The following is a 23,217-nucleotide window of genomic DNA, read 5'->3' as shown; positions in this document are numbered from 1 at the left end:
GCAGATCACGAGGTGAGGAGATCGAGACCATCCTGGCCAACATGGTGAAATCCCATCTTTACTAAAATACAAAAAATTAGCCAGGCATGGTGGTGTGCACCTATAATCCCAGCTACTCAGGAGGCTGAAGCAGGGGAATCACTCGAACCCAGGAGGCAGATGTTGCAGTGAGCCAAGAACATGCCACTGCACTCCAGCCTGGTGACAGAGCAACACTCCATCTCAAAAAAAAAAAAAAAAGGACTCACAATAATACAATATTCCATTTGAAAAACGAAAAGAACAGAGATACAATTAACAAATTAACAATTAGTTGTTATTATGCTGATAGTTTTATCTTGATTGCCTACTCTGTTTAGTATTGAATGCTGAGAATACTGTGCTGAAAAGGATTCTCAGGCAAGTTTTTGGCTAAGGGGAGAAAGTGTTGTGATGGTTTAGTTATACATCCCACAGATATGGCAGGAGGAACTAGCATTCTTTGTTATTTCTGTGTGCATTCTTATACAGACTTCAATCATCAGTCCTTTTCATTTTGCCCATATAACTCCATGTAAATTAGTATCCATTTCTCCATGCTTTTAAGCCACTTATTTCTTTTTTTTTTTTTTTTTTGAGACGGAGTCTCGCTCTGCCGCCCAGGCTGGAGTGCAGTGGCCGGATCTCAGCTCACTGCAAGCTCCGCCTCCCGGGTTCACGCCATTCTCCTGCCTCAGCCTCCCGAGTAGCTGGGACTACAGGCACCCGCCACCACGCCCGGCTAGTTTTTTTTTTTTGTATTTTTAGTAGAGATGGGGTTTCACTGTGTTAGCCAGGATGGTCTCGATCTCCTGACCTCGTGATCCGCCCGTCTCGGCCTCCCAAAGTGCTGGGATTACAGGCTTGAGCCACCGCGCCCGGCCAAGCCACTAATTTCTTAATTTACACAGCACAAATTATAAACAAATAGTAACTCAGAGACTTCTTGAGACTCACACTACAGACCAAAGTCTAGAAAGGCTGCACCTCCTTAAACAAGGACATGAGCCATAATTTTCAATATTTCATATGTATTCCTAAAGGTACTTGACATCTTTTCACGATCATAATTGCTCCCAATATCAGTTATGTCATATTGGGACACACAAATACACACACACGCACACGGAGACAGAGACAAAGACAGAGAGAGAAAGCCCCCTCCCCATGGAATTATATTAACAGAAAAAGAAAAGTATCCCAAATGTCCTCCCCACTGTCTTTAAATGAGAGATGAACCGAACTTATTTCTCCAGCAGAATGGCAGACTAGATATTGTGACTGACCTTCCTACTAAAAACAAATAAAAATTCTGAATAAAATCTAAAACAATAACTTGTAAAACGCATTGATGCCCTGGCAAGGAAAAGAAATATTCAGAGTCCAAAAACTAAGCGAAAGCAGGAACCCAGAGAGGAGAGCAGGGCCTTAGAATAATCTTTGTTCTGAAAGCATCTGCCCAACCTCAGGGAATTGGAGCAAGGTTTCCATGACCTTGTAGGGTGAGGATGCAGGAAACAAATTCTACCTTTCAGAGACAAAGGCTCATAGAACTTATTGCCTCAACAGAAAGCTGAGAAATCAAAAATGCATGAAGTACTATATCTTCAATGAATCCAGAAAATATAAGAATTATCCAAGAACAGTACGCCAGGGAAAATTCTTTCCTGTGAGCAAAATATAAACATCTTCAGACCAAAAGAAATAATGAGGGAATTGACTAACAAGATCATTGCTCAAAGAAATTCTGCAGGATATATTTCAGGCAAAAGGAAGTGATTCTAGCTGTCGAGTCAAAGATAAAGAAAAAATAACAATCAAAGAAAGTTGGAAATATAGAGGTAAGTAGAAACAAATATTGACTGTATAAAACAACAATAACGGCTTCTTAAATAAAAAGAATAATGTGTTTAAAATGTTTGAAATAGACATATGTTTGGAGGAAGTGATTAAAGTGTTGTGATGTTCTGGAATTTTTCAGAATGAGGGCAGATGTATTGATCCATTTTAGAATTTGATAAATATGTGTGTATAAATCTAGGATGATTATTAAGAAATAAGAAATAGTATATATGACCTTTAAATTATAGTGGGATATATAAACTTAATGAACCAATTAAATAGAAGGCAATAATGAAAAGGAAAATTATAGAAGAGTCAGGAAAAATAAAATACACAAAATGTAAAGGTAGTGCCATGGGTTCAATTGTGTCCTCCCCAAATTCATATGTTGACACCCTGAACTCTAGTACCACAGAATTGACTGTATTTGAAGACAGAGCCTTTTGAAATGAGAATACATTACAATGAGCATTTTAGGGTGGGTTCTAATCCAAGTTGATTGTGTAAATGTGGACACACAGAGAGACGCCAGGGTGCACGTGCACAGAGTCAAGACTATGTGAGGACACAGCAAGAAGATGGCCATCTGCAAGGAAAGGGAAAAGAACCCTCATAAGAAACCAAATCTGCCAACACCTTCAATTATCTTGGACTTCCAACTTCCAGAACTGTGAGAAAATAAAATTGCTTTGCTTAAGGCATTGTCTGGGGTATTTTGTAGTGGCAGCCTTAGCAAACTCATACAGATTATAATAAGTTAAAATAATTAAGTAATTGCAATAAGTATAAATGACTAAATGTTTAAGTTAAAAACAAGCTTATTAGCATATATAGATATATAAATAACATGAAACATAATTACACTTAAAGGTTGAAAGTTAGATAATCAAAAAACTTATATACGGGAGAGTTTTCATCCAAAAAGAGCAGTTATCAGTATACTAATATTAGACAAAATGGTTTTTAACATAAAAACCATTACTAGGGATGGAGCTTCACTACATAATGATACAAGGTTAATGTCATAGAAAAATATAACAATTCAAAATTTGAATGAATCTTTAAAAACAAAGTTTCAAGATATTTAAAGCACAAATTGATAGAACTAGAAGGATATATAGACGATTCATTATCCCTTTGGTGAATTCATCTCCATTTTTTCTAGATGAAGCAGAAAATGAATACATAAAAATTAAAAAATTAATATCGATTTAAAGGACTTAAAAACAAACATGAAGGCTTGATAATTATCATAGGCTAGTACCAAAATTTCTTTACACTTCAATGTTCTTGTAAGTAAAATGACTGAGAATCTAAAATTATATACATTTGGCCATAATTTCACTATTTTATGTTACGATATATAGCCTTTTTGTGTCAGTTAAATCCCCTTTTCCCCGGAAACTTGATTAAATTTATTTCAAAACTCTCTTCTCCAGCTCTGTGAGAGTTAAATGTCTTCTCTGATTTTTGTGAATTCCTAGTTTTCTGATGATGGAGGACTTTAAGTGAGGTCAAATGGAGTATAAATGTGAGTCCCTCTAGAATCATCATATATAGCCCTGGGCAAGTCACTCAAACTCTCTCAATGTCTCACTTAGATTCATTAGTCCTGTGCTCTTAAGCAACTTCCGAAAAACATCCAGCAAGTTTCTACCAAAAACAAAACAAAACAAAAACAAACAAAACAACAGAATCCTGCTTAGACCTGAGCAGTTAGCTAGTTTGGCCACTGAGCAGCCTCTTTCTTCATGATTCTCCTTCAACTCTGTAGAGCAACGGAACAGTCCCTGACTGCCTGGAACTGCTCAGCTTACATTTATGTGCTGTCGGGGTCATCTGCCCTGAGCACCCAATTCGTAAATATCATGCAAATACTGTTATTTCTTTTCTCAGTTAGAATTCTGGTTATTAATTATTGTATCTATGATTTTTAAATGTTCAACCAAAAACATGCCCAATTAAAATTTTTAAACCTAAACTTCTCATCGCAAAAAAGATACTCATCTGGGGCTCTTTTTACACAGCTCTGTATAGAACAAATGTGAATTCTTTCAATATGTCTTTCCAAGTGTGGTTACATATGTGCAAAAGTATAAGAAGATGTGGGAAGATTTTTAAGAAGACTTTTTAGTAAAATTTTTAAAAAGTTTGCTAAAATATTTATCCAATGAACACAATGCTTTATTAAATTATTTTTAAAATTTGATTGGAACTGTTAGTATGTGGTAATTGCTGACAAATTGTCAGGAAATTACAACTCAAAATTTAATTTTAGAAATAAATCTTTTAAATGGCATGGTTTGGGGTTATAGAGGCAGAAGAGGTGATAACACTGATAATCAGACAGATGTGGTGGCAGATATTAATTATTGTCAAGAACTTCAGGGCTGGTTGAAAGTTCACTGCCTTGTTTATATTTTGTGGATTGCCTAAGAATTTGAATGCAGTTAAACTAACAGTCTCAGTTAATTGTGTATTCATTTCAAAATGTGTATTTTTCTCCAGAGTTAATAGTAATTATTTCTTCTATGAATACTTGTTATCGTTTATTAAGAAGCCAGTATATTCTGAGTGAAGTTTTAAGAGCTTCACATTCATTATCTCATTTAATTGTGTCAAACATTTTATAATGGCTAGATAGCATTATTATCCTCATTTTATAAAGGTGGGAAATGAAAGCATTAAGAGTTTTGGTAACTCCCAAGGACATGTAGCTAGAGAGGGGAGCACCCAAACTCACACCCAGGTTGGCTTCCGATGATACTCAGGTTCTTATCTACTGCATGATGGATAACTTGGATTCAAATGCTGGCTCTGTCACCTACTTACTGTGTGACACTGATAAGTTAGTAATACGTTTTAAGATTTAGTTTCCTGTATAATAAAATGGTCGTAATAATACCTAAGTTGGTGTGTGAATTAAATAACACTATTTTGCTAAGCACTTGGTAATGCCTGGTACATGGCAAGCATTCAATAAATAGTATCTATTGCTTTTGAAAAGTTTTGTCATTAATGTTGCTACTGTATTTGTAGCATGTTAAGAGTTTTATAAATTACTTAGGGGATATGGAAATGGAATAATCGTATCAGAATTCCATTGCCTGGTGTATATAGTTATGTCAGGGTTGCCCTACATGGTTCAGTTTCTTTCTTAAGTTTAGTTACTCCCAGTTAAAACTTTTGATAAAATTTGAAGCTAAAATTGAAATAAGCTTTTTAGTTATTATATATATATATGTGTGTGTGTGTATATATACACACACACAAGACACACCCAATTGATCATAAAACCACTATTCTGGGATCCAGAATGGGGTGCACAGATCAAAAGAGCCCCTTGAAGAATTAGGTTTATTTCAGCCTGAGTGTGATGTATTTCAGTAACTGAAAGCTTTATTATTCAGAGCCCTCTACAGACTTAAGAATAATTTTAAAATGTAATAAATAATTGCTTAGGCTTACCTAATAACATTTTTAAGTAATAGCTTTATTGAAGTATAGTTTACATAACATAAAAATTCACGCTGAAGTTTAAGTGTACAATTCAATGATTTTTAGTGAATTTATGGAGTTGCACAACAGAACTCAGATTTAGAATATTCTCATCACTCCCAAGAGATCCCTTATGACATTTGTAGCCATCCCTGTCTTCACCCCCAGCCCCAGGCAATCACTAATCTACTTTCTATCTCTATAGATTCCCTTTTCTGGATTTTTCATAAAAGTGGAATCATACAATATATGACCTTTTTCATTCTAATAACATTTTTAATCACAGTTAATTTCCCAAAAGACACATGAAAATGATACTTTATATATTAAAGGGCTTTTAAAAATGATGATGTTATGTTTATAAAGGAAAAACTACCAAAATTCATATTTTCCTTAGATAAAACCCTTTAATACTATCTAGAACAAGTCAAGCTACAACCAACAAAAGCATAAAAAAAATCAAATGCTATTCGTTTGAAGCCACAAATACTGATCTATTTATTAGCAACCTAAGCAGAAAATACTAGTTTTTGTTTAACCATGTAATAAAACCCCACAAGAACAAACAATGAAGAAATATCAAGACACATTGCTTCTGATATTGAAGTGGCGAATAAGACACCAAGGAGCATGTAGAATCTGATATTTTATTGAGGTAGCCTGTGACCTCAAAAGTTGAACCAATGTTAGGTGAAAAGACTTACGCAATACTTAGTTAGGTCCTCATTACCTCTCATATATTGGAAAAAGATGAATTAAAGTAAAATTCAGACCATTAATATATCATTTGGATCTTTGGCTGCTTGTCTTTTCCCAGAAGTGGATTAAAATACAAATTCATAAACTTGTTATAAGCTGAGTACATGTGTTGCCTGATTTTTCTTGCCAAATACTAATGAGGGGACATAAACCTGATACATCGAAATGGGACTTTATTGACAGTGAAGCCAAAGTCACTTAAAAAAAAAAAAAAAGCATACTAAGCAGTATGTTGCTGTACTAAAACTGAAACAGCCTTTTCAAAGGAATGAGAGCTGTCAAACAAAGCTAAGTTGTTGTGTTACCCAGAGACCAGACTGTCAGTGTGCTCTCTGATAGAGACAAATGAAGGAATCGTTATGTGCTAGAATTTTAAAACTCTGGAATATTCTAATGAATCATTAATTTTAGGGACTCTTTTGGTTTCAGAACTTAAGTGATTTTTGCAAATGGAGCCTAAGTTCTCTAGGAATCGACAATTGTTTTCTAACATTTAAAAATGCCCATCATTTTAAATCTCCCTGCAACAAGTTATTTTTGGAATGTTTTGTGCTGATAACTATTTTTAAATTCTATATTCTCTCAGTCAATTGCAGTTTTACATATATGTAAAATATATATAATTTTCACTATTCATGCAATTGACAGGGTTATATTTAGCACAGTTCTTTGTCTTTCTTGTTGGAGGCTTGGGCTCAGAACAAGCACACTTTTATTTCCACATTGTTGGCCAAAGCAGGTTGCAGGCCAGTCCAGATTGAAGAGGCAGGGCAGAGTGACTTCTTCTCTTGATGGGAGGAGCTACCAAGTGTCATTGCAAGGGCTCATGGATAAAGGACAAAGTGGATAATTGTAGCCACTTTGCAATCTGTAGTTATTTACCATAAGAAACTAAGAATTTTGCATATAGCTGGCTTGTTCATTTTGCAATGGTTGCAGATTGATTTCTCGGGGGGAATCATTGATTTTTTTTCTCTCCTAGATTATAAGACATGTCTATATTTTAAATGGCTTTATTTATTTATTTATTTATTTATTTATTTATTTATTATATTTTTTGAGATGGAGTCTGGCTCTGCTGCCCAGACTGGAGTGCAGTGGCACGATTTCGGCTCACTGCAACCTATGCTTCCCAGTTTCAAGTGATCCTCCTGCCTCAACCTCCCGAGTAGCTGGGACCATGGGAACGCCACTGCTCCAAGCTAATTTTTGTATTTTTAGTAGAGATGGTGTTTCACCATGTTAACCAGGCTGGTCTCGAACTCCTGACCTCAAATGATCCACCCACCGTGGCCTTCCAAAGTGCTGGGATTACAGGTGTGAACCACTGCGCCTGGCTAAATGGCTTTATTTTGAATTACCAGTGAAATTAGGAATAATTTAAGAATATCTTGTCTCACCATTAGTATCCAAACTGTTCTAGAATGTCCAGGTATTGAAAATTTTTAAAAATCAAGCTTTAACTACTTGGAAGAAGAAAATAAAATTATTATATTTATGTATGAACTGGTAATTTATTTAGAAAATCCAAAAGAGTGAACTGAAAAACTTCTAAGACAGTTCAATAAGTTGACCCAGTACAAAATATTTATACAAAAAATAGATGGATTTTATGCTAGTAATAACCCATCAGCTATTGTGCATGCAATCTTCACTTGCATTATTTTTTAATAGAATTATAACATTTTGCAAAACATTTTTGTAAAATGAATTTCTAGAATAACATAAACATGAAATGAAAAGACTACATTGTTGAACAAAAGTTATGAAATAACTGTGCTGAAATTCTAAGCAAAACACAAGTGGGTATGTTTCACTACTTAAAATTTTAGCTTGAAGAACAAATGGCTAAGAATAAGATGATTTATAAAGGAGAAATAAACAGTAGGACTTGCACTATTAGACAAAATAGCTACAATAATTAAAACACGTATCATTGGTACAGTGATGGATATAGATCAATGAAAAAGACTTCTGAAACACACCCATGTACACAAATGTGTGTGCATATAATATATATGCTTTCCATAAGTTTTGTTTATATTTTCTAAATTTCTAAAACAAATATCTACTCTTTCTTTGACTGCACAATTCCAAAATCTTGTCTTTATCCACCGTTTTCTGACCTCTATCACTTATCTTTCTAGCTAACATATTCAATCCAATAATCCTTTCAGCTCTTTGGAGCCACTAATCCATTAAACCATCACATTTTAGTATGCTTGTCTTCTTTATTTGCTCATTTTTTCTCTTTATTAAATTTAGATTCCATGGTGCAGCATCAAAATTGTTCAGTTGTGTAGCACTTCAAATTTCTTGCACACATCCTTCTATTGTACTAGTTTAGAAAATTCTGATATCGTTTCAACCCAATTTTCCTTTTCGGTTTTTTTTTGTTTTTTTTTTTTTTTTTTTTTTTTTTTTTTTCCGTAGCAACAGCTGAGTTTGGCTAGAAAAGGAAACTATGATGACTGGTCTCAGTAAAAATTAATGAGCATAAACTCCCACACTCCCAATTTTTTTACATATCTTCTCTCTCATCAAACTTTCACGAATACCCTTTCTCACATTCAATTATTTTCTCTCTGGAAATACCAACAATCAGAACAGAGCCACTGTGTCTTCCTCCCATCAGATGTGCAGATCCATCTGCACCTAGATCTGTGTTCTTCCTGTCATCGTGTTCTAAGGGCTTGGATATCCATGCTTCTATCCAAGGTGTCTCTCTTTTTGTGCATTTGATCTCATTTCATCTCCTGTTACTTTCACATAATTGATTTCTTATTTACTTTGTGTAAGTTCATTGCTATTAACATTTAACCATTCTGCAATATCTACTATTTGAAAAAGAAAGAGGCTCATTACAGTCCCACATGTCTGCTTCCCCTTATAGCAGAATCCTCAGTATTTCTTTACCTATTACAGTCATTTTCCTGCAGCACTCTGCCGAAATAGCTTTGTTTCTTACACCAACTGTTTTATCTTTCTAAATCCAAAGGTCAATTTTCATTTATAAAAAATTTTACTTGAACTCCAAGTGGCATTTGACATAATTGTTCACCACCTTTTTTGTGAAATGTTTTCTGCGTCTGCATCAGTGACACTGTGTATTCTCAAGATTTTCTTCTGCTTCACCAAACTCTTCTTAATTGGCTCCTTCTCTTCTTCCTGACCTCTAAATTTTGGAATTCTCCCAGGCTTAGTCCTCATCTTTTCTCTGTCTGCATTCACTCACCAGTTGATCTTATCCAGTTCCATGAATTTATTTAATTACCACTTTTTACTCTTTCATGAATTTCAGACTAGTGTGTGTATTCTTTTCTCTCTTCTCTAAGGTCTCATAGACAACTAAAACTGAACATGTGTCTATCACACAACTTCTTTTAATATCCTGTCTCACCACCTCAACCAAATCTTCTTTCCATGTAATATGCAACACTATTTACCTAATTGCTCAGGCCAAAAACCTAGGAGTTCTTCTTGATGCCTACTTTTCATGACACTTCACATTCATTTCAATCCATTCACAAGTCTTGTTGCCTCTACCTTCAACATATATAGTCTGTTTCTTGCATATTTTTCCAACCTAATTCCCACTATTTTCCCCATACCTTATTCTACTCCTGCCATATTGGTCTTCTGATAAAAATGTTTCTGCCTAAGGCCCTTTTGTATGATATGTTTTCTGCCAAAAATGCCCTTTCCTTAGCTATCTAAAAATCTTGGTCTCTCACTTCATATAGATTTCTGCTAAAATTTCACTCCTCTGGAAGTCTTCCTTGGTCTCTCTAACAAAAGTAGCATGTACTTTACAGGTGCTATGGCTTTGCCTTGTTTTATTTTTGTTCATAGCAGCTATATCCATCTGATATTTATTTCTTTATGTTTTACCTCATTTTAAAATTGCCTTTTGTCTGGCCATGGTGGCTCATGCCTATAATCCCAGCATTTTGGGAGGGTGAGGCAGTTGAATCACCTGAGGTCAGGAGTTCAAGACCAGCCTGACCAATATAGGGAAACCTTGTCTCTACTAAAAATACAAAAATCATCTGGTTATGGTGGCGGGTACCTGTAATCCCAGCTACTTAGAAGGCTGAGACAGGAGAATTAATTGAACCCGGGAGGCAGAGGTTGCAGTGAGCCGAGATCATGCCACTGTACTCCAGCCTGGGCGATAGAGCGAGACTTCGTCTCAAAAAATAAACAAACAAACAAACAAATAAATAAATACATACATAAATTTTTTAAAAAGAAAATAAATTGTCTTTCTTTCTCCTTAGTTTGCAGGGGCCATAAAGGTGGAGACTTTATTTTGTTCTACATGCTATCACGGTGCCTGGTACATACTGGCCATTCAATAACTATTTGCTAAGTGAATGAATTGATGGTATTCCTAATGTGCATCTATCAAAAGGAATAGAATAGAAAAACTAGCTGGGTTTCATGTTGCTGAATATTAGAAAGAGAACTTTACACTGATGATGTCATCAAGAGCATTTTCAATAGATGATGAGGCCAACTATGATGAATTAAAGAGTGAATAGAGAAATAAGAAATAAACATATCTTAGATAACCCTTTAGAAATCTTTCGCTAAGAGCAACAGAGAAAGGAAGTTGGTTTTTCTTGAATAGAATGCAGTGTCAAAGGAATCACATAAACTGATAATGCTTCCTTCTTTCCTTTTATCTGTTTGGAAAGCATAGAATCAAACTTTTTGTTTGCCATAAAAACAATTTTATGTTCAAACTTCTCTTTTTGATTTATCTTATTATTTTATTATTCTCTCCCTCTGTCTCTCTCTCTCTCTCTCTCTGTGTCTCCAATTTCTTCATTTTATTGGGTGTTTCTCTAAGTTTATCCCACATAAGAATCACCTGAAAGGCTTGCAAAGCACAGATTGCTGAGTCCCATCCCCAGAGTTTCAGATTCAGTAGGTCTGGGATGATGTCCAAGAATTTGCATTTTTAACAAGCTCTCAGATGATGCTCATTCTGCTGATCAAGGGAACTGCGCTTTGAGAACCATGGTTTTATTTTAATGTGTTTGTGTTTTAGTGCTAACTTGGAACAGGGCAGGAAAGAATAAAGAGAAGAAACAGAAAAGGGAAGAGAAGGCAGGAAGGAATGTTGGGGTCCGCATGTTTCCTAAACAAAGGAATGAACACACAAGACAACACAAGACAAGACAAACATGGCGGCCGCCTCGAATGGCGCGCTCTGCTTTATTTTTTACCGTCGTTTTGTGGAATGTTGCCAAGTCACAAGACACATTGTTGTTTTTCTGACCTTTCCCTGACTTTCTGGATTTTTAAGATGTTTACACATAAACAAGCCCCCAACGCTCTGCTTCGTTTGCAAGAACAGGACTTATCGGGAATGCCTCGTTTGGGAGCACGTAGTCCTCTACAAAGGAAGTATAAAGATACAATAAAAAAAGTTTAATAATTAAAGAGTCAGCTATATAGGTAGATCTAAATATAAAAATATCTGTCTTCCTTCTTATATTCTTCTCTTATATTCCTGTAATTGCCAGAAGCCCAGATCTATCCTTGTAGAAGCTGACATACATTTAGTAGCACAATCGCAGGCCTATAATAAACACCAGCTGAAGCTTCCTGACAAATCATATCGCCAGGGTTTTAATGATAGAAATTCAACTGTAGTTCCACACTGAGGCTACTGTAACGATCATAACAATGTGCCAGAGAGCCAACATCTGTGATGTCATTCCAATGCCAAAATAATAGATCAACTATAGTAGAAGATGCAGGCTGAATTGAATATCCCTGAAAATGGTACCACCCCATCCCATCCCATCCCGTATTTTCATACTGAAATTATTATTTCTACATGACCCTGTAGCTTACTTGATTTTTCCAGTTGTTTTGATGCTTTGACTGGGTCTTTCACAAGTTATTTTTCTTCTACTTCATGGGTCAGGGTTGCCCAAATACCCAGACCTTCTCTTACACCTTTCAGATCCTGCATAGGCAATCATTCCTTCTTTTTATTTTCTTTTCATTCCAACTATGTATTTTCCCTACATTTTCATAAGTGTAAAATGACATAATTGTGAAATAATGAAATGCATAATGCCTCTCTTATTTTCATCTATTTTCACAAAATGTTAAGAGGTTTAAAAGAAAGAATTTACTGAGAACCACAGGAAACCTTTGATGCAAGTTTCACAAAGAACTTGTCAGTGCCTAGCTCATAGTAGATGCTTAAAAATATTTGTTGAAAGAATGATTAAATTAATACAGAGTTAATACATTTCTTAGGCTTCATTACTGGATCCTCTTTAAATATAGGTGCTTCTTAGTTTGGCCAGACACTGTTTTCTTGGACAGTGACTTCAACTTCCACTTATACACCGGAAGCTTTTAAATCCTTTATCTCCAGTTTTGAGGTTTTCCTTGATTTTTTTTTTAAATTTATTTATTATTATTATACTTTAAGTTGTAGGGTACATGTGCATAACGTGCAGGTTTGTTACATATGTATACTTGTGCCATGTTGCTGTGCTGCACCCATCAACTCGTCATTTACATCAGGTATAACTCCCAATGCAGTCCCTCCCCCCGCCCCCCTCCCATGATAGGCCCCGGTGTGTGATGTTCCCCTTCCTGAGTCCAAGTGATCTCATTGTTCAGTTCCCACCTATGAGTGAGAACATGCGGTGTTTGGTTTTCTGTTCTTGTGATAGTTTGCTAAGAATGATGGTTTCCAGCTGCATCCAAGTCCCTACAAAGGACACAAACTCATCCTTTTTGATGGCTGCATAGTATTCCATGGTGTATATGTGCCACATTTTCTTAATCCAATCTGTCACTGATGGACATTTGGGTTGATTCCAAGTCTTTGCTATTGTGAATAGTGCTGCAATAAACATACGTGTGCATGTGTCTTTATAGCAGCATAATTTATAATCCACTGGGTATATACCCAGTAATGGGATGGCTGGGTCATATGGTACATCTAGTTCTAGATCCTTGAGGAATCGCCATACTGTTTTCCATAATGGTTGAACTAGTTGACAATCCCACCAACAGTGTAAAAGTGTTCCTATTTCTCCACATCCTCTCCAGCACCTGTTGTTTCCTGACTTTTTAATGATCGCCATTCTAACTGGTGTGAGATGGTATCTCATTGTGGTTTTGATTTGCATTTCTCTGATGGCCAGTGATGATGAGCATTTTTTCATGTGTCTGTTGGCTGTATGAATGTCTTCTTTTGAGAAATGTCTGTTCATATCCTTTGCCCACTTTTTGATGGGGTTGTTTGTTTTTTTCTTGTAAATTTGTTTGAGTTCTTTGTAGGTTCTGGATATTAGCCCTTTGTCAGATGAGTAGATTGCAAAAATTTTCTCCCATTCTGTAGGTTGCCTGTTCACTCTGATGGTAGTTTCTTTTGCTGTGCAGAAGCTCTTTCCTTGATTTTTAAAATTGTGTGTTACTGTCTACTACATAATTCTAACTGGATGTAATCCAGGCATCTAGATTTTTAAAATCATGTCATTCCATAAATTTGTTCTTATGTTTGTTATAAGAACAAATATCTGCATCATCAACCAAAAAGTAGAAGCTTCTGTATTAACTTTGATTTCTTTTACTTTGACATCTAAGTCATCAGATTCTATAAATTCTGCTGATTTTAGCTTCAAGAAATAAGCTTGTCTTTGCTTTGTGTGATGATTGCCAACATCTTATTTCAAACCTCATTGTTTCCCTGTTGAACTATCATAACTACTTTCCTGGATACCATTCATTCCTCAATCTATCCATCTTCAAAATTAGTTGAGAAATTCTTCTCTAAAATGGAAATCTGCATATGATTCTCCTGTTTTTATTAGCTACTTGGAGTTCTGAAGTGCAATCTCTTTAGTACTGCAGATTGCTCATAATGTCCTACCAAACTACTATTCTAGGACCACCCTCTCCTCTCCCTTACATATATTTCCTTTTGTTTAAGGTATTTAATTTCATATTTATATTTATTTTATTCAATAATGCATTCATATACTTTCTAAAACTCAAAAACTAACCTCAAAGTTTTCCAAAATATATAGTACTATCTTTTTCTCCTTCCTCATCTTGGCATCTGTTCCTCAAATGAACCTCCTTTAACTCTGAGTTATTTCTAAACAACATATTAATACTGATATTTCTTAATGTTTTTCTTTTTGTTTCTACTTCTAATTATATGGAAGATGATGATTTCTAATGTGTCTCTTTTCCACTCTCAAACCATTCCTACATTTTTTTCTCCTTTTATCCCCCCCCCCCAATAAAGCTATGCCATAATTTTAGGTTAAAGAGTTAGTCAGTGTTTTCAATTTTTGTACCTTATAAACATTAGCCACAGCTGAGCTATAGAATCAGAAAGATTAAAGTATTTATTCCCTAGCTATGATTAAATTTTCTTTCTTCAAACTTTTTATTTTCTATTGGGTTGTTTTGACATTGTACCCCCTCAGTTTATAAGCTTTTAAAATGTTTAATTGACACATAATAATTGTACATATTTATGGGGTACATTGTGATATGTCAATATATGTATACATTGTGTAATTATCAAATGAAGGTAATTAGCATATCCATCACCTCAAACATTTCTCTACGGTGAGATTATTCAGAATCTTCTCTTCTAGCTATTTTAAAATATACAATACATTGTTTTAACAATAGTCCCCCTACTATGCAATAGAACTTCAGAATTTATTCTCCCTCCCTCTATCCTCCCTAGCCTCTGGTAACCACAATTCTCCTCTCTACTTTTATGAGATCAACTTTTTTAGATTCCACATATAGATGAGATCACACTTACTCCCTTGATTTTCTATGTACCTGTCACTCATCCCCTCAAAATTTCCAGCAAAACTGTAACTATCTTCTCAATGTATTCATACTCTGTTTTTATTTTCCTGGGGATGTGCCCTCAGAAGCTCACTGCTTTCTTTTACCTGTACTTGATTTTTTCTAGGTTTCAAAGAGAATGAACTGTCATTTTGGGGAATTCATTTTACCATCGTCTTGGGAATTTCTTCTGCTTCCCATCTGAGCTCCCATAAGAGTTTTAAAAATACATGTGTGCCCCATAACATTTTGGTTTAACAATGAACCTCATGCACCATGGGGGTCCCATATAACTATAATGGAGCTGAAAATTTCATATCGCCTAGTGACATCTTGATGATCCTGACCCAGTGTAGGCTAGTTTTGTGTTCGTTTTTAATAACAAAGTTTAAAAAGTAAAGAAAAAATAATAAAAACATATTAAATATAAAAAGCTTATAGAATAATGATATAAAGACAAATATTTTATATAGCTGTATTGTGTGTTTGTGTTTTATATTGTGTTATTACAAGAGAGTCAAAAAGTTTTCAAAATTTGAAATTTGATAAAGTAAAAATGTTATAGTAAGTTAAGGTGAATTTATTATAGAAGAAAGAAAAACGTTGTTTTATAAATTTAGTGTCACTTCAGTGTACAGTGTTTATAAAGTGTACCATAGTGTACGGTGATGTCCTAGGCCTTCACGTTCACTCGCTACTTACTGACTCACCCAGAACAACTTCCAGTTCTACAAGCTCCATTCACGGTAAATGCCTTATACAGGTGTACCATTTTTTATCTTTTATACTGTTTTTGTTTTGTTTTGTTTTTGTTTTTTTTGAGACAGGGTATTGCTCTGTCACTTAGGCTGGAGAGAATTAGTGTGATCATGGCTCACAGCAGCCTTGATCTTCTGGGCTCAAGTGAGCCTCCATCTCAGCCTCTCAAGTAGCTAGGATTATAGACAAGTGCCACCATACTCAGCTAATTTGTGTTTAGTTTCAGTTATTTGGAGAGTAAGGGTCTCACTATAATACCCAAGCTAGTATCAAACTCCTGGGCTCAAGCAATCTCTCCCACCACAGTTGCCCAATATACTATATTTTTATTGTGCCTTTTCTATGTTTAGATACACAAATACTTACCATTGTGTTACAATTGCCTACAATATTCAGGCAGTAATATTGCACAGGTTTGTAGCCTAGAAACAATAGGCATCTAGGTTTGTGTGAGTAAACTCTATGTTTACAAAAAGATGAAATTGCCTAACATCACATTTCTCAGAACATATCCCTGAGGCATAACTATGTTTCTATTTTAGTACTCATCACTTTATATTGTGGTTCTTGAGGTCCTTGTAGTCTGGAGAGTATATGTTTATCAAACTTTGTATCCCTTTTTTTTTTTTTTTTTTTTTGAGACAGGGTCTCACTCTATTGCCCAGACTGGAGTGCAGTGGCATGATCTCGGCTCGCTGCAGCCTTGACCTCCCAGGTGCAAGCCACCCTTCTACCTCAGCCTCCCGAGTAGCTGGCACTACAGGTGCACACTACCACACCCTGTTAATTTTTGTATTTTTTGTAGAGACGGGGTTCTGCCATGTTGCTCAGGCTGGTCTTGAACTCCTGAGTTCAAGTGATCACTCGCCTCAGCCTCCCAAAGTGCTGAGATTGCAGGCATGAGCCACCACGTCCAGCCTTAACTTTGTATCCTTAGTGTGTTTCCTGTCCTGATTCACAGTAGGTGTATAACTGACAGGGATTTGGGATTAAGATAATTAAGCAAAGGCCAACAAAAATAATCTTCAGGGAACTATTTATCTAATTATGCTTCACAGAAAGTGTCACCATGCAACAAATAGTAGCCCTAAAAGCTATTGTTTATTGAGTGTTTACGATATGCCAGAAATTTTCTCATTTAATCTTAACCAAAGCCCCATAACGTAGGTACTATTGTTAATTCTGTTTCACAGATGAGAAAACTGAAGCACGAGAAGGTTAAGTACCTGGCCTAGGGTCACATAGTTAGTGCATCCGTCGGATTTCTAACAGGAAACAATGGCAACATTTGTTTGTTTACACAGGGACTAATGGATGGCATGTAGGGTCACCACAAGGGATGTTGCATGAACCTGGAGCTATTAGTAATAAAACTGACACCATCTCGGCCACTAGACTTTCCCCAACACTATTCCCAAAAGGGAGAGTTTATCAGAACCCAAAAAGGAGAGGGAGGAAGAGTTGTATGTGAGTATTCTACAGAATTGCAGAGAGATTATGTCAAGGGACATAGACAGCTGTATGTCTATGAAGGGTCGAGGGAATAAGTACCTTCTTGCTAGAGTTTCATACTGGCCATATCCCACTGGGGCCAGAGCCTGATATGCATGTACTTTAATAGAAGCATCCTTCCTGGGTAGAGTAGGGTGGAGAAGGAAGAAATGAATCTAAAGCAGCAGGAATTGTCAGTCATGATGCTGGGATCTGTACCCCAGCATCTGGACATGAAGCCTATGATCTTACTACTATACTATGCTTGTGGGGTGGCAGGCAGGAAACTAGGTTCTGTTTTCAGTTCAGACTCCAAGAACAAAATGATTCTTCTGACCAAAGGGATTTTTGTTAACTTTTCACTATCATCACTAAAGGACATTGTTCTTGCAGAAGAGTGCAATTGCTCAGGAGGATAGGGGACAATCTTGGAACCTAACCGAAAATGACAGCAACATTACAGAGGCATTCTCAGTAGCAGGCAGATAGGCACTCAGCACTTTGCAGTGTGCTGGTTGGTATTAAAGGACTTCAGGAGAAAGCAAAGACTAAAAAATCAGAGATGAAGGAGTCGAAAAGAATGTGATCATACCAATGGGATAAGAGCATCTTGAGACAAACAACAGAGGATATGAACAAGCCTGAGCAGAATCTCATCAATTAACAATACTAATTACGGGTTAAAACCACTTCCTCAGTAAAGAGAAACTGTAAATCAATATCTGAAACCACTAGATAGGCTTTTTAATTCACTGAATATGAATGTGTAGTAAATTATTTACAGTTCTCATTATAATTGTCAACCTCAAAAAACTCATTTTCTCTATCAAATTTTGAGTTTAAAAACCCATCTGTATCTTGTATAGGCATTGGAGTAAATCATACTATGCCTTAGAGGGGCTCATTCAAGGATACCTAATGAGAGACTACTGTGTACCAAGTGCTATCCTAGGTGCTGGAGATACAGTATTGAACAAAGTAAGACCCTGACCTCATGGAGTTCACAGTCTAGTGGTAAACACACACAATTTATCACCCGAAAATATGGAATGAGCTTCCTCTCCTTTACCATATGACCGTCTTCTTATCCCTTTGAAACTCATCTCATTGGAGGATTTTGTGGACAAATTCCTCCATCCCTATGCAGTGTCCCTACAGAACTCATTTCTTACCTCATTCCTATCACACTGCCTCAGGAGATGAATGAGACGCAGTGTGCCTCTAATAAAGTCTCCCTATTAGAGCTCGAGTTGCTTGTGATTAGGGATGCTATCATTTACCGAGGTATCTCCACAATCAAGCATCACACCCAGCAAAGGGAAAACATGCAATAATGTTTATTGACAAAATGCATAAGTGAACAATAGAAAAGAGAAGACAAAAATGTATTTCTTCTACCACTTTTCATATTTAATCTCAAAATGAGCATGAATCATTTGCATGCTTGATAGAAAGAAAAAATAATTTCTTAATAATAAATCAGTCACAATTTATTAGTAATCCTTTATTTGATAGGGGCTTTATTTGCATTTCTAATCTATTAGATATTTCTATTTCTATTTAATAATCACATAATAATTAAATATTTTGCCCAAAACCAACATTACAGGCAGAGATACTGTGCTGTAAAAACAAAAAAGTTGAGATTAATTGGAAGAAATCTAGCAGATAGGGTAGTTGAATAAGGTCTTCCTGAGAAGAAATTGTTTTACTTGAAACTTGAATAATAAAAATCCAGGGGAAGATGTGAGTGCAGAACATATCGGGCAAAGGGAATAGCAAGTACTCTGGCCCTAAGGCAGGAAATAGCCTTTCCTGTTCAAGAAATAAAAAGAAAGTCAATGTGGCTGAGCAGTAGTGAAAGTAGAGAAGAGGGTGGAGAAGGCACGATGTGAAATAAAATTTGAGATTAGGTAGGAACCAATTTCTGTAGGCTGTGTGGGTTCTAATAATGGCTTTCAATTTAACTTAAATGCAATAAAAGTCATTGAACAGTTTTATGCAACAGAATGTAAATGATCAGATTTTTTAAAACATCACTGAAAAAATAGAAAGGTCTTTTGAAAAAAAAATAGTGTGGGTATTGAGCAGATGGTGCTGTGAATAAGGATGGATGATAAAACAGAAGATATTGTTGATACATAGGAAATAGTGAAAAGATGTTGCCCCAATCCATCATGATTCGAAGTGTTGCAACCAAAATGAGCAAGATAAACATAAATTCTATTTGTTCTTGTTTCAGGCAGTATGTTGGCATTTAACCTATTTTATGATTAAAGGGATGGTAGTAAGATTGGATTTAGCAAGAATACCCCTTCAAACTTTATCCACTACCATCCACTATGCACTGCTGCAAAGAGTCGGAAGGAAATGAACATTTCAGGGTAATAAATGTTCCCTACTCTGATGCTTTGTTGGCAATATCTGGTGTCATAGCCTAACCACGTGAAGGGGCAACTGTTACTTAGGTGCCCAAGGTAATCCTGAGTCTAAGATTTCAGCTGACTGAAAAGTGTCTTTCCGTATCCCACTTAAGCTCACAAGCCTTGGCTATTGTTATTAGAATATAGTATTTACTAGTGATCAAACTGGGTCATGTCATGCACTGTGCTAAACACTTTCTGTGCGTTATTACACTTAACATTCACAATAAAACTTACCAAGCAAGCACACTTATCCCCATTTTATTGATCACAGAAAACTGTGATTTAAGAGGTGTTAAGTAATTTTTTCAGGTTATATGTGACAGAGCTGGAATTAGAAACCAACTGTGCCGAATTTCTAAGCCTGTTTTCTTCACTATTGTTCTCTAGTGCCATTCTCCTACTCTGACAGTAAGGAAAAGCTGGAGGGATCAGCCAGTGACATGAAAAAATAAAGACGTATCAACCATGACCCAATGTCTATGCTAGAACTATTAGATGACTTGGTTGAGTTCACCTGTGAAGAAGATGGTAAAAAGTCAGGGTTAGAACTCAGGAACCCATGAATATTGCACAACAACATACAGTGGCCTCTTCTCATCTGCATGTAATTTGCTTTTTATATCTAGCTGATGACACAGTCAAAGTCCTCCATCTCTCCCACCCTCACTAGCCACCCCGTTCATTCTACACTCAAGGAGGAGAAGCGGTGAGTAAGGTTTCAGGATATGTACTGAGCACACATGCAAAGGACATTCAGTCTCTTTTCCTTGCTCACACACTGAGAAATACTGGGGTGAGTGGATTAGGCTGTTTCCTCTTGGCCTTACAAAGATATCCTGGGTGGTTTTCTTGCCAAGACTTTTTCATTAGACTAGTAAACAAAAATTTATAAAAGGGCTTGGGTTAAAAAGAGGTAAGAAGGCCTCTCAATCGATTTTGAGTGTCTTTGGTCACATAAGACAATATTTAACACAGGCAAAATCTTTCATGTGGTTTAGCTTAGCTCTGCTGTGGGCCTACTTGGGTTGTGGGACAAAAGCTTCATTTTAGAAGAGGGTACCCACTTGCCTGGGTTACTGTCTTAGGAACCTGTTGGGCGGTGGGGAGGGGGGTTGTTATCACACAGGTTTTAGTTATCTGGGGATCCTAGTTTTGGATCATATATAATCTCAATACCACCTTTTATATAACTCATATTACTAATAGTAGTTTTGTAATGTTTAAATTATTTATTTGGTTTCTAAAAATATTATTAAAAGATCCTATTGTGATAGAAATTGCTGAACCTGTGTAGACTTAACTGCTCATCTGGGCAGTATAACAACACAGTCCGGGTTATGTTGGAACATGACAGCGAAGAGTTATAGAATAGTATTTGCACAGGAACTTTTGTATGGTCACTTTGAAATTAGGATTTTCAAGACTAGTGCTCTAGAGGTTGTTGTTGTCTCCTAGATAGGTGGAGTTTAGTGCCCTTATTACCAGTGAGACCACAGAGTTTAGGCTAAATGAATAGCTAGGTCTTCAATTAAGATGCTTGTCTCAGTGAAAGATGATGCACTGATTCCTTATGCCACGTGATATAGTGAAATGAGTGCTGGTTAACATTTCAATTATTCAACATATGTTTATAAAGCTCTTATTGTTACTGTGTGCTGGGCACATGGATGAATAAGATTATTTCTACCTTTATTGTTCTTACATTCTAGTATGTAATTATACATCTTTCTTTACTGGAAATATTTAGTTGTCCTGAGTGGCAGTTTGGTATAGTGGAGGGACTCTCAACTGGATGAAAGTGAAAACATCTACTGCCAGTTTTGTCATGAGCCAGCTCTCTGACTAGAGATAACTCACTTAAGCTCTTTGTGACTAAATTTCCTCATACGTAAAAGAAAGGAGGTGGGACCAAAGAGACATTTGAATGATTCTTCTAAAAATCTAAGAGGCAAAACCAATTATTTGGAGGCTATTTTAGTTTGGCATTTTCCAAAAATCCTGGAATAACTTAAGGTGCTTAATAAATATGAAATAAAAATAAGATCATCTTAATCCTCTCCTTCCTTTGCTCATAAGTTCAGAAGGATCTTTAAACAATTTAAAACTCTTATGTATCATGCTAGGGAAAAAAAAATCAAAACAAACCATGAGAATAAGCATCAGATAAAAAGAACTGCCCTTAATCTTAAAGTCTCTGAAATCCAAAACATGCAGGATGTGGTTTAAGGGCATTGTGCACATATAAAATTGTCATCTGAAGATAAAAAAAGAATGTGTGTTTATCTTTCTTATCTGCCCATGTGAAATAATTTTGTTCTTAACCATGATAACTAAGCCAAAGTAACCTGGTAACATTTACCTGCAAGACAAAACTCCAACTTATCTACTTTCATTGATGTCAGTTTAAATCTCATGTCATCTAAGTTCTTTCTGCCTTTTGTTTACCATTTGAGTCACACCTATCAACATGGTAAACACTTCTGATAGATGTACCCTTAGAAGTAGCTGATGCTGTACTTAATTATTAAAGATGAGAACACAACATATACCATCTAGTTCAAGTTACATATTCCGAATATGGGTAACTTAATTTGAATGTGGATCACTCAAATCTAAAGTGTAAAATTCATACATTTTTCATAAAAAGATACTTATTAATAACAACAAAGCAAATTTCTGACATAAACTGTTTCAGATTTTTCTAAGTTAAGCTGCTAAAAACAATGTTTTTGCATATGGGTTTTCACAAGAATTATCTCATTTGCAACTCACAACAAAATCCTATAAAGCAGTTTCATTATCTGTAGAGCAGACACAAAAATAAATTAAGACATATTAGGCTTCAGAGTGGGCCTCTTTTTCCTTGCTAGAACCTTGGTCATTTCTTGGATGTTTCCTAGGGACTTCAAAGTCTCAGACACAAGAAAGGCATATGGGCTATGCAAAGCCAATCAGGGGCTTTTATTACCTTAAAAGACATTCAGGGGGATTGTTAAAATGGGAATTCCACAGAGAGTATCCCCCCCTTTTTTTTTTTAACAAAGTTTGTCCCCTTGCAAATTCTCATCACTGAATGTGGCTTTGAGATAACCATGAATAATAATTTGATTTTTATGAGGAATTTATGTTTTTAAAGTGAATTATCTTCTATTTGCTTATTCTAGCAACAGGGTATGCAGGAAAGAAATTGCTGTAGTGGTCATTTTACAGATGAGAAAACAGTTATGGCCAGAGATGACATGGCCTGCCTCGAGTTAGGCTGCCATTAAAGGCTTGAGAGAGAGGGAAGCAAACCTGCCAAATCTTTCAGTCTCTTGAAATTTATATTTGTTCACACAGCCTTTTTGTGCTTCGAATTGGTCCGTGAATTCACCAGAACAAGAGACAATATTTCCTTCTCCATGTATGACAGGAGAATAATACATAGTAAGCATTTTTAAGGACATTCTAGACAATGTTCTAGACAACTTGTCATTTGCTCAGGACATGCTTTGCGATGATGCTGAAAATAATGATGAGGATGTGATACCGTTGATCAATTAACAAATATACCATAAATACCTACAAT

General features: G+C 35.9%; 1 protein-coding gene across 7 annotated transcripts in view; it reads right to left on the bottom strand.

The window, feature by feature from the left end:
• CFAP299 (cilia and flagella associated protein 299) overlaps window positions 1-23,217 on the bottom strand; it is a 667,873-nt gene that overhangs the window by 97,861 nt on the left and 546,795 nt on the right. The window lies entirely within an intron of this gene.

Source organism: Macaca nemestrina, chromosome 3 (genome assembly GCF_043159975.1).
Source record: "Macaca nemestrina isolate mMacNem1 chromosome 3, mMacNem.hap1, whole genome shotgun sequence".
Lineage (NCBI taxonomy): Eukaryota > Metazoa > Chordata > Mammalia > Primates > Cercopithecidae > Macaca > Macaca nemestrina.
The sequence above is the reverse complement of the archived record's forward strand: the minus strand, read 5'-3'. Positions and strand labels throughout refer to the sequence as shown.